The sequence below is a fragment of the Bos taurus genome, chromosome 21 (genome assembly GCF_002263795.3).
Source record: "Bos taurus isolate L1 Dominette 01449 registration number 42190680 breed Hereford chromosome 21, ARS-UCD2.0, whole genome shotgun sequence".
In the NCBI taxonomy this organism is placed as follows: Eukaryota; Metazoa; Chordata; class Mammalia; order Artiodactyla; family Bovidae; genus Bos; species Bos taurus.
The window spans coordinates 45,644,866-45,657,049 of record NC_037348.1 but is presented as its reverse complement, the minus strand read 5'-3'; the positions used below and the strand labels follow the sequence as shown (position 1 = coordinate 45,657,049).

The 12,184-nt window shown below is 43.6% G+C and overlaps 1 non-coding gene across 1 annotated transcript; it reads left to right on the top strand.

Annotated features, from left to right (window-relative positions):
- Positions 1-4,816: 4,816 nt before the first annotated feature.
- LOC112443361 (U6 spliceosomal RNA) lies at positions 4,817-4,923 on the top strand. Its single transcript, XR_003031694.1, has one exon. It is a non-coding gene; the product is annotated as a U6 spliceosomal RNA (small nuclear RNA).
- Positions 4,924-12,184: the final 7,261 nt, after the last annotated feature.

Genomic DNA, 12,184 nt, shown 5'->3' with positions numbered 1-12,184 from the left:
AAATTATCTAGAGATACGGATTCTAGTCCTGGTCAACTTAGTTGTGTGACCTAAGTTGGTCACATCCAATATCCCTTAGTTGGGTACATCCCTTAACCTCATCTACCTCGTCTCTTCACCTACAAAATGAAACAGCTGCTAAACTTTTCTTCCATGCTTTCAACGTACTACTGGTAAATCTTGCAATCACAGCCCTGAAGGACCTCTTTACTTAACCTTATAAATGTGTATTAATTCAACATTCTATCATAAGGAAAACTTTCTTTTCTTTCAATCTGGCCTTTTCTCAAGTTTCCTGAATTGGTGAGCAATCTGTACAGTCACACAATCTTGCCACACTGGACGCCTCTTCTGATGACCATCTTCTCATACCTCTCACCTTTTTCAGCTTCTGGGACAGCCCTCTCTTCTGATTTCCCTCCTGTCTCTTGAGCTGGTCTCAAGTTTTTTTGCTGGCTTCTTACCCTCAGCTTCTTAAGTGCTGGTGTTCGCATCTTGATTCTTAGAATCTACACGCAATTCTGGGTGACTTTGTCCTCACCTTGACTTCAGCTATTTCTCAAGTAAGCTGACAACTCCCAAATATTTCATTCTCTTAGAAATCTCCACATTCAGCAGATGAATGGATAAGAAAGCTGTGGTACATATACACAATGGAGTATTACTCAGCCATTAAAAAGAATACATTTGAATCAGTTCTAATGAGGTGGATGAAACTGGAGCCTATTATACAGACTGAAGTAAACCAGAAAGAAAAACACCAATGCAGTATACTAACGCATATATATGGAATTTAGAAAGATGGTAACGACAACCCTGTACGCAAGACAGCAAAAGAGACACAGATGTATAGAACAGTCTTTTGGACTCTGTGGGAGAGGGAGAGGGGGGATCATTTGGGAGAATGGCATTAAAACATGTATAATATCATATAAGAAACAAATCGCCAGTCCAGGTTCAATGCAGGATACAGGAAGCTTGGGGCTGGTGCCCTGGGATGACCCAAAGGGATGGTATGGGGAGGGAGGAAGGAGGGGGGTTCAGGATGGGGAACACGTGTACACCTGTGGTGGATGCATGTTTATGTATGGCAAAACCAATACAACATTGTAAAGTAAAAATAATAATAATAAATTTTAAAAAATAAATAAAACATATTTAAAATTTAAAACAAAAAAAAAGATTTAATGTCCAGTACCTCAGAATGTGGCTGACTTTGGAGACAGAGCCTTTCAAAAGGTAATGAAGTTAAAATTGGGTCCACAGCATGGGACCTAACCCAGTCTGAAGGGTGTCTTTATGAGAAGAGGAGATTAGGACGCAGACACACACAGAGGAAAAGACCATATGCAGACACATGGAGAGCGTCTCCAGCACCAAGAGAGGCCTCAGATGAGCACAGACTTGTTGATCCCTGGATCTTGAACTTCCAGCTTTCAGAACTGTGAGGGAACAACTATGTTGTCTAAACTACCCTCTATGTGGTATTTTGTTACAACAGCCCTAACACACGAATGCAGCCACCAATTAACATCAAATCCTTTCAATCCAGAGGCAAATTCAAAATAACTATATTTTAGACTTAGAGTGAACTGGTTATTTTATTTCACTGTAACCAATTAACCAATTAACTAGGTAATTGTCTGACTAATGGCTAGATGATAAAGATATTTTATGCGATCTCTCATCAAACTTCAACCAAAAATGTCAATGCTCTGGAATGACTCTGAACATGCATCTTTGTCACAAAAAAATCATTTAATCCAAAATAAATAACAGATTTTAAACTGGTAAAAATAAAAAAAGAAAAAGAAATCTCCACATTCAATCACCTGTCATGTGTTTCTAGGTCCCCTGAGATTAAAACATCCAACAGAGAACCCATCACTTCCCCCACCCACTCTTCTTCCAATTTCCCCTCTAAGCAGCCCAGGTCAGGAACTAGAAGCTCCTGATGCCTCCTTCTCTGTCCTTGCCCCTCATCCTCTCTGTCCCCACTCTGGGATCTCTTTAGCCATCTCTCTCCTCACTTTCCAGTCACTGCCTTTCACCGGCCACCAGCTTCATGCCTAATCCACTCCAGTCTGCTTGCCACACTGTCCCCCAAAGCACACTGATGGCAGCCACCACGTAAAACCCCCCAGGGACCTTCCTGGTGGCCCAGCAGTTGGGACTCTGCGCTTCCACTGCAAGGGGCCTGGGTTCAGTCCCCAGGTGGGGAACTAAGATCCCTCATGCTGCTCGGTGCAACCAAAAAAAAAGAAAACAATTTTTTTTTTTAATTTAAACAAAATCCCCCAGGGGCTCTCCATAGGTTTCAAGGCATTGTTCTAGCTTCTCTGCTCGGTCACATGGATCTGCCTCATCTCCTTCCTGCCCACACTCTTGTCTCCCCACCCGACACCAGCCCACGTGCAACAGCTTGTTTCACACTTGGGTGCTTCACCACAGACTCCACCTTCTCCTGGCATGTCCTTCTCCCCGCTTTCCTAACTGACTTTCACTTGTCCCTTAAAAGCTGTCCTTTATCATCTCACACCTGTCAGAATGGCCATCATCAAAAAGAACACAAATAACAAATGCTGGGGAGATGTGGGAAGAAGGGAACCCTTTCACACTGCTGGTGGGAATGCAAATTGGTGCGGCCACCATGGAAAACAGTATGGGGGGTTCCTCAAAAAACTACAGACAGAGTTACCATATGACCCAGCAATTCCACTCCTGAGTATATATCTGAAAGGAAGGAAAACACTAATTTGAAAAGATACATGCACCCCGATATTCACAGCAGCATCAATTACAACTGCCAAGATTTGGAGGCAACCTACGGGCCCACAACAAATGAGTGGATAAAGAATATGCGGTGTGTATATATTTGTTGTTGTTTAGTCGCTAAGTCTTGTAGGACTTTTTGTGACCCCCAGGCTTCCCTGTCCTTCACTATCTCCTGGTATTTGCGCAAATTCATGTCCATTGAGTTGGTAACGCTAACTAACCATGTCATCCTCTACTGCCTCCTTCTCTTTTTGCCTTCAAAATTTCCCAGCATCAGGGTCTTTTCCAATGAGTTGGCTCTTCATATCAGGTGGCCAAAATAGTGGAGCTTCATCTTTAGTCCTTCCAATAAGTATTCAGGGTTGATTTCCTTTAGGATTGATATATATGTGTGTGTGTGTGTGTGTGTGCAAATATATATATTCCATATATATGGAATACAACACAATGGAATACTACTCAGCCAGGAAAAAAAAGAATGAAATTTTGCCATTTGCAACAACATGGATGGACTTGGAGGGTATTATGCTGAGTGAAATAAATCAGACATAGACAAATACTGGATGATATCACTGATATGTGGGATCTAAAACAATACAACCAACTAGTGAATATAACAAAAGTAAACAGACTCACAGACACAGAAAACAAACCAGTGGTTACAGTGTGGAGAGGGAAGGGAAAGGGGCAATATAGGGGTATGGGAATTAAGCAATCCAAATTACTGTGTATAAAATAAATAAGCTAAAATAAATAAATAAATAAGCTACCAGGATATATGTACAACACAGGGAATACAGGCAATATTTTATAATAACTATAAATGGGGCATGACCTTTAAAATTGTGAATCACTATATTTTACACCTGTAACTTTTATAATACTATACATCAACTATTTCAGTTAAAAAAACAAACAAACAACTCTCCTTGACCAACCCTCACAGCCTGCCTTAATTTCCCTAATTCTATGCTCCCAGAACACTTTGTTCTTTCTTCAACTTCAGTCTTTATCACTCCTTACTCAAATCATTCCTGGATCTGATTCTCTCCCCAACAGCCTATAAGTTCCCAAACAGCCAGGAACCTTTTTTTTTTTTTTTTTTGTATCTTCAGACACCAGCAGTGCCTGGCAGAAAAGTGCTTAACAAATGCTTGACAAATTAATGTTTATTTTTTTATTTATATACACAACACTTTTTCTCTAGGGATCTGCTTTCTTCGTATTAGTCAAGCATGTCAATATGTCACATTTCCTTTAGCATAACCAGTCCTTTGACTAAACGTAGCTGCAGGCAGTTAGGGACAGATGTCCGTGCTGGATCCTGGATCATGAACTAAGAAAGCGAATTTGCTCGGCAGGAAAGACTCTGATGGGAGGCCTGGGGTAAGAAGGAAGGCCAGCCTGTCTGTGGGGGCTGTGACATTTTAAAAACACCAAATTCACTGTCACCTCGAGCTTTTCCTGTGGGGCAAAAGGGGTGACAGGGGCGGGGGCTTTTGTCTTCTCTTGTGGGCAGATTTCCCCTGTGAGTTTTCCTTTTGTGGTGCCTGTGGCCACGAAAGAGCCTTCCCCAGGAACCCCCAACTATTTTTAGCCTCACTTCAACACCCTACAGACAGCACCCCTCTCATGCACCTCTATGCTAATTTTCACTCCTGCTGCTGCCAAGATGAATCACCCAGGGCTGGCCTGATGAACTGCAGACCTGAAGTGAGAAGACAGACTTGAAGTGAGAAGGTAAAAACCTTTAACAGTGGAAAGCTGCAAAGATGCCCTGACACCTAACGCATCTAAGCCTCCCTGTGCTTCTTTTACAAAACTGTTTTGTGTATGGTCACATGTGGTATTTGAATGAAATTCTCTGTGATCCGACTCTTGAGATTTAGAGCCTGCACTGAATGACCTGAACTCCTCACTAGGATTTGCTCTTGAAGGAAAACTCATCTGGGAAATGAATTGTTCTAGATGTTGCCTGAATGAGGTATATGACACACCATCTATCGCTCTTGGGCTTTTAAAGTACTGATTATGTTGGCTGGTGCTCGCTTCCACTGTACATATACTAAAATTGGAATGATACAGAGAAGATTAGCAGGGCCCCTGTGCAAGGATGACACATAAATTTGTGAAGCATTCCATGTGTTTTGGGCTTCCCTGGTGGCTCAGCTGGTAAAGAATCCACCTGCAATGGGGGAGACCTGGGTTCGAACCCTGGGTTGGGAAGATCCCCTGGAGAAGGGAAAAGGCTACCCACTCCAGTATTGTGGCCTGGAGAATTCCATGGACTGTATCATCCATGGGGCCGCAAAGAGTTGGATGTGACTGAGCGACTTTTTTTAAAATAGTTGCTGTATGCTTTGTGATACAAGGTCAAGCTCTTGAGATATATTTTGTGTTGAAAATGTTCCTGCTTCTAATAGATCACCCTGGAAGGACAGCTACCCCTCTACTGGGTCCAACCCAACCACGTGTCCATGGGCCTTCAGCCTTGCAATCCATTGATGGGAGCTCTGATGAGGCACCGTCCTGCTGGGCAACCTCTCAATCAACTAGGTTGATTCCCATTCAGCCTTCTTGTCCTCATTCCATTATGTCCCCCAAGGATTTCTGCCATGGGAAATACTCTAGGCAAATGCTTATCTTTCCTCTAACCTAGAGCTTCTGCCTCAACTTACTCTTTGATCTCTTATGCTGAGGAACTGAACTAAATCATAAGCAAGCTTCCAGGACCTCATCTGTCTCTGTACTGAAGATATCTCTGTACCTCATCTATCTCTGTACTCCTCTGAGGAGGAGTCATCTGCCTTCTTATTTATCCTGGGTCCTACCTTAGAGGGTACCCTCAGGGAGCAGAGAGGAAAGAAGAGAAGTGAGGCACCATCTAGGTCTATTTGCAGTCTCTTCACTCCTCTTATTAATGCTCCAGTCCCCCAATGGGCTGAGTTCTAGAGTGGCTCTGGGTTGGCCCCCTGTCCTCCTCATAGTCTTTATTCCTCAACGCTTCCTTCCCCTGTAAAATGAGAGTGGTAACACCGTACTCCACGGCAGAAGCTGGACCAGATGGGCTCTTGAGATAGTTTCCAGACAGAGAAGAGTTGATTGGATGAAGAATGAGGTATTAACAAAAGAAGAGTCAAAGAACAAGTATCGGGACTTCCCTGGTCACCCAGGGACTAAGAACCTGCCTTCCAATTCAGGGAAAGGGGGTTCCATCCCCAGTCAGGGAACTAAGATCCCACATGCCATGGGGCAACTAAGCCTGCGCTCCACAGGTACTGAGCCCAAAGTGCTCTGCAGCCCACACACCACAACTGGATAGAAGCCCCAGTGCTGCAATTAAGACCTGACACAGGCAAAATAAATAAATAAGATTTTTAAAATTACCATTTAAACAGAATCATTATGATAGCTCTGAAAAGAGGATACTTGCACTTTAAACAATGGACTGAACAAAAGAAACACAGAAGACATGAATTTTCTCCACCCCTCCCAGCAGGGCTCATGCCACCCCCATCTTTGTGTCCAACTAGAGTCGAAAGGGGACACCAAGCAATAACTAAGTAGTACAAATCAACGTGTGACCTCAGGCCCCATGTACAAGCCAAGCCATAAGAATCAGAAGGATTCAAAGCTGGGCAGAGTACTGTGGGGAAAGGAACGGAGGGAAAGTCTCTTGGAAAGGGAAGGTCCTGGCAAGGAAGTAGTAGAAGGAAGCCAGTCCCTGGGCAGGGAGGGACAGCAGAGGAGATATCTCAATACAGACCAGATCCCCAGCAGCAGAATGGTGGTGCTGGGAAGAAATGGGGACCACGGTGGCCAAACTGGGCAGACTCTAACTCTGGAGGGCTGTGAATCCTGCCTGAGGAGCTCAAGACTCTGTCCTGCAGGTCATGGTAAGTCATTAGAGGTCCTGTTACAGGAAATAACTGGACAAAAATGTGTGTTAGTGAAAGGAAATGTAATTGTCTCATTGTAACCCTCTGATACTATTTGAATTTTTTAACCACTTTTTCAACCAAGTGCAAGTTCTGTGTTTATGTATTTTTATTACTACAGAAAATATAACACATAATTTGTGCCATTACCTTTGAAAAAGTTCTAAGTAGGAACAGTCAAGCCACGTTGTCAGAGTGTGTACAGGGGACGGGTCTGAATGCTGGCTTGGCTTTCTGGGTAAGTGACTTAACCTTTCAAAACAGAGAACGATCCCCATCTTGGACAACGCTTCTGAAGATTAAATAGGATAAAGTACATCAAGTGCCAGCCGTGGTAAGTGTTCAGTAAATTTAGTATACATAACTTGAGAGGCCACTGTCATTAAACAAGGCCTACAGTAATGTGGGGACAATGGAAATGGAAGGACATGGGTTGGAGTCATATCAAAAGTAGGATACACTGAACTGATCAGCTAGAGGGATTTCAGGAGCAGGAGTATGCACAGCTTTCCGGGGAACTGTGATAAATGATGCACTAGTCACACCTAAATACCCAGTCTCTGGGCACATCTTCCACCCAACTTGCCCAAAATCCCATCCTTAAGAAAATGTGGTTCCTCAGAAAAGTTATTCCACAGATGGCCTGAAGATGTCGCTGCAGACAATACCATCCATACTGAGCACCTCATCCTGTCTGGATTTTGCCATTCCAGCAGGAAAATTCCACTGTGGCTCTGTACCCAACCCTGAACTCCAGCTGCTGCTCCTCTCTCTCCTGTGAACACTCATCCTTCCCTCTCCCTCCTGCCCTGATGCCCTGGCCACCTGGGGGTGACTCTGAGCCCTTCCAGACAGCAGAGCCTACCGTGTCACCAGGCTGGACGTGGGCTTCCCTGCGTCTCTCCATCCTCACATTTGTATAGATTATTTACCGAGGCCAGCGCCCCTGGTCTCACCCCTGAGCACGTTCCCCCAGCCTCCTGAGTTTCAATTAGTGAGTGTAGGGGTACACCGATTCCCTGTCTCCTGTGCTCTTTATATTCTCTTCTAAATGGCCCATTTTTCAAATATTAGCATTAAAGATTTGGTGACACATAAATTTACCTCATTTGCTGAAAATGTCGGTGTTCTTGGTTAAAATAATCCTTGAACTGTGGCCTATATAAACAGCCGTGGGATATAGGAAATGATGAGCATTTCGGAGCCAAGCTGAGTGATTTATCCAGAGGGAATATGTCACAGTCATGGGACTGGATTCTGATGGCTAAGACTCAGCAACAAAGGGAAAATGTCCCACATCAGTTTCCCCCTTTCTCCCTGCTCACGGCTTCTGTTTGGAGCCCTTCCTCTTACTCTGTCTCATTTGTTTTCAGCATCTAAAAATCAGCCTAAAGAGTATGAGATTAACAAAAATACACTACTACATATAAAACAGATAAGCAACAAGGATTTACTGTTTGGTCCAGGGAACAATATTTAGTATAATAAATATAATAGAAAATAATATGAAATATATACATTATACATGTACATATATGAATCACTTTGCTATATACCTGAAACTAACACAATATTGTAAATCAATTATACTTCAATTGAAAAATTAAAAATAAAAAGCCTAAGAGTAACATTCAGAATTAATTTTTTTTATAAGTATCCGTCATTAACAGCCTCAGAGAGAAGACTCCAAGACACATCTTGATTTTTAATACTTATCCAATACTTAGCTGGGGCTCTACTCCAGAGAACAGAGGGTCAAAAAGGAGGTTTGGGCAAGACATTATCTTGGTGATTACAAGAAAGGGCTAAGGATTAAGGTTCCTAACTCTTCACTCTATTTATAAACTGAAGCAAATCTATGATTATCTGTGATGCAGCTATGATTGTTTACCTTTGACCTAAACCATTCCCAAAACTTTAGACCACACAGGAAAAAAAAAAAAAAATGTCTACATCCCCATACAGCTTCTGGAGGTGCTCTGACATTGAGAGGGATCATGACCTCCTCCCCTGATTATGTACCAAGAGCGGGGACCTCCTCCCTCTTAGGTCCCATGTCCTGTGGAGAGGCCCCGGTGCTCTGCCGACTTGTGCCCTGACTGAACTCAGAGTGAATTTACACACGAGAAACAACAGCAAACATACAGGCGCGCAGAAGAAGCAATGTGCTTTTAAACCTCCACCCCCTCCCTAATCCAAGTCCTCCTCCCTGAACACAACAGAACATGAACCACCCTCACACCTGTAGCTTGGTTACTGCCAACAAACAGCCGAAAGGGAGAACCAGGAATTCTGGCCACAGATAACATGTGCCGGCCACCCCCACCCCCATCCCTGGCAGCAGCTGGTTATCCAACAGGCAGACCTGCCGAGCAGGAACACCTCAAGGAGAGGTTTATTGAAACCATATGAGTATTTTTTAAAAACCTAAGTAATCTCTGTAAGAAAAATAGGAGTTTTGTTGAACTCGTTACACTTATTTTACAGGATAGTGTTGAAAGTTTTGGGGGAGAAGACAGAACTCTCTTCCAGTGATTCCAGCCCTGCCTGCAGGGGCAGATGGAGCTTCCTGGAGGACACACTCCACTCTCAGCCCCTGGTTACAGTTACACAGAAGAGCAGAACCCTGATGTTGCCAAGGGAGGCGAAGGCAGGTGCCTTGCCCCAAAGTACCCAAAGTAACATCATACCTTGGCTGAAAAAGAGGTTATAAACTCAGGGCCTATAGGCTCGATTTAGTCAAAGGATACAGAAATGCATTTTGCTTGGTTTTTTACAATGCTTTGAGATTTTTCACATTAAAATCCATTTTCTGTTTTTTTTTTTTCTTTAATAATGGAATTCCAGTGCTGAACTTCAAGTGCTGCTTGGCAAAAATTATCTGAGCTGAGTGTGACAGACACTTTCAGTCAGAGATGTCACCATTCCCTCTCGGACTCCTGTGGCCAGCTTCACGCATCTACAAAAATTGCCTGGGCCCTATTGGAAAGTAGGGGGAGGAGTTTAAGACCCTTTCAAACTTTGAGTCCCGTTAAACTGCAGGATTTATAGCTAAAGAAACCCCTAAAGGCTTTGACAGTCTTATTTTCACATCACTGCGAAAGTCCTGACAGCTGTTTTTCTATGAAAAATGCTCCGGAGCATGGGAGCCCCAGGTTCTGAGAGGGATGGACAGAAGTGGTTGCTAACCACCACAGGAGGAAAGAAGACTGGGATTCGAGGCAGAATATAAATTCAGAATTTCACAGCGGGGCATCCATCAGCAGCCTGCCTGTCTTGCTTGCCCTCCAGGGCTCTTGTCATAGCTCTTCCCTCTTCCAGCCTGGCCGCAGTAAGCCATGGACAGCCTTCTTCAGGAGCTTGGTTTGCTGGAGCTAAAACAAGTTTTGGCAACTGACACAGGACACCCTGCCCATGCTGTTAAGAAAAGTCAAATATGTTGGACCACCTGGTTGAACTTATAGAAAAATCCCTATGCTGCCAGGCCACTGGACACTTCAGGCAGGAGGTTCAGTCCACACTGTGCATTCCCCACCCAGGAAGAGCACATGAAGTGCCTGCAGCCAGCCCCCAGGCCTTAACGGTGTTCCTTTTCCCATGGGGGTGGCTCCTGCTGCCAGTGAAGCAAGCAAGCATCACTGGCCATCCTGTCCATGACGCTTGCTTCCCCAGGGCTGCTCCTGAGCCACTTCAAGCCTAACTTATTCTTTTGCCTTTTATATTAAAAAAAAAAAGAAAGAAAAGAAAGGAATTCCCTGACAGTCCAGTGATTAGGACTTCACTGCTGGGGCCCAGGTCCAATTGGAGAGGTACTGCTGCTGCTGCTAAGTCATGTCAGTCGTGTCCAACTCTGTGAGACCCCATAGACGGCAGCCCACCAGGCTCCTCCATCCCTGGGATTCTCCAGGCAAGAACACTGGAGTGGGTCGCCAGTACCTTCTCCATTGGAGAGGTGGGGACAGAACTAAGATCCCACAAGCTGCCTGCCACAGCCAAAAAAAAAAAGGCTTTTATATGACTTTAAGAGGTTTTAACATCTTTAAAATGGTCAAGATTAGCTAAAATTCTTCACAGTGAGGTAGGGAGGACTCTTAAGTGTATAAAGGTCTTTCTAAACCAAAAGTCAGTTTTTCTGTCTTCTGCTCCATCTGTTGCTGTTTTCTGACTTCCCCAGTATGTTCTCTGTCACCCAAACTGTAATGTTTGCTGATTTAAACCCTTTAGAGCATATGACAGAGAAAACCGTTTGGATCACATTACCCAAAACTGTCTCCCTGGTTTCAGGAAAACAAAAGGTACCTCCTTGGGAATCCCCACTAGAGGGACAGATCATCAAGGCTCAGCACCTCCCAAGAGTTCCAAGTTCAGTTCAGTTGCTCAGTCATGTCCGACTCTTTGCAACCCCATGGACTACAGCATGCCAGGCCTCCCTGTCCATCACTGGAGTTTACTCAAACTCGTGCCCATTGAGTCAGTGATGCCATCCAATCATCTCATCCTCTGCCATCCCCTGCTCCTCCTGCCTTCAATCTTTCCCAGCATCAGGGTCTTTTCAGAAGTTCCTAGGCACCATGACAAATCACTGACTACTAGGCCTGAATCTACCACTAGGTGTCACACTAAACAATCAGGAATAAAGACCCCCCAGTTGCCCAAGGCTGCAGCAGCAGCAGCTGCAGAAAACCATCGCAGGAGGTGCAAAGAAACATATTCCTGAAATACTTTGGACTTATGCAGTTTTTTTCAATGATCGTTTTCAAACCTGCAGCTGACAATTGTCTTCTAAGGTACCTTTGTAAGTGGGGCAGTCAGAGTTTGCTATTTCTGTACCTTTTAAATGTATTTTTTATATATGAAAATAGAGAGTTAGATGGGGGAACATCTACTCTCTATTTTACCTAACAATTGGAGTAGAAAATACTTTGCATATTTTTCAAATTATAGTGTATTCAGTCTCATTTTCACAAAGTGTTTTCAAAAGTGTTAATATCATGACTGTTTTGGCCAAACAGGTTGGGATAGAAACTAGATAAACTGCCATGGAATGTCAAGGTAAATTTATCTGCACCTGTTTCTTTTTAGGAAAGTGGGAACAATAGTTCCTTACTTACAAGATTAGTTCTGAGAACTAACAATGTACAGCAGAAATGTTGGAGCCCTTCAAAAATTTATACCATGATATAAGAGCCGTGGTCACCCTTAAGCAAAGATACATGAGCATTTGTGATCAAGTAATACAATTTTTAATCTGGAAAAAAAATCTAAACAGCATTAAACCCAATCTTATTATAAAAGCAGGTATCCCATAGCAAAGGCAGCTAATTTCTCCAACTAATATGCAGGTAATTAGAGGTAGAGCTGGGAACTGAGGTCTCCTAGAGCCTAATGCATTGCACCTCGCCTAATACGTATTTGTGTATCACAGGCCTGCAGAGGACATGTGGATTCTACCCTGAGAAGTTTTCATTTTA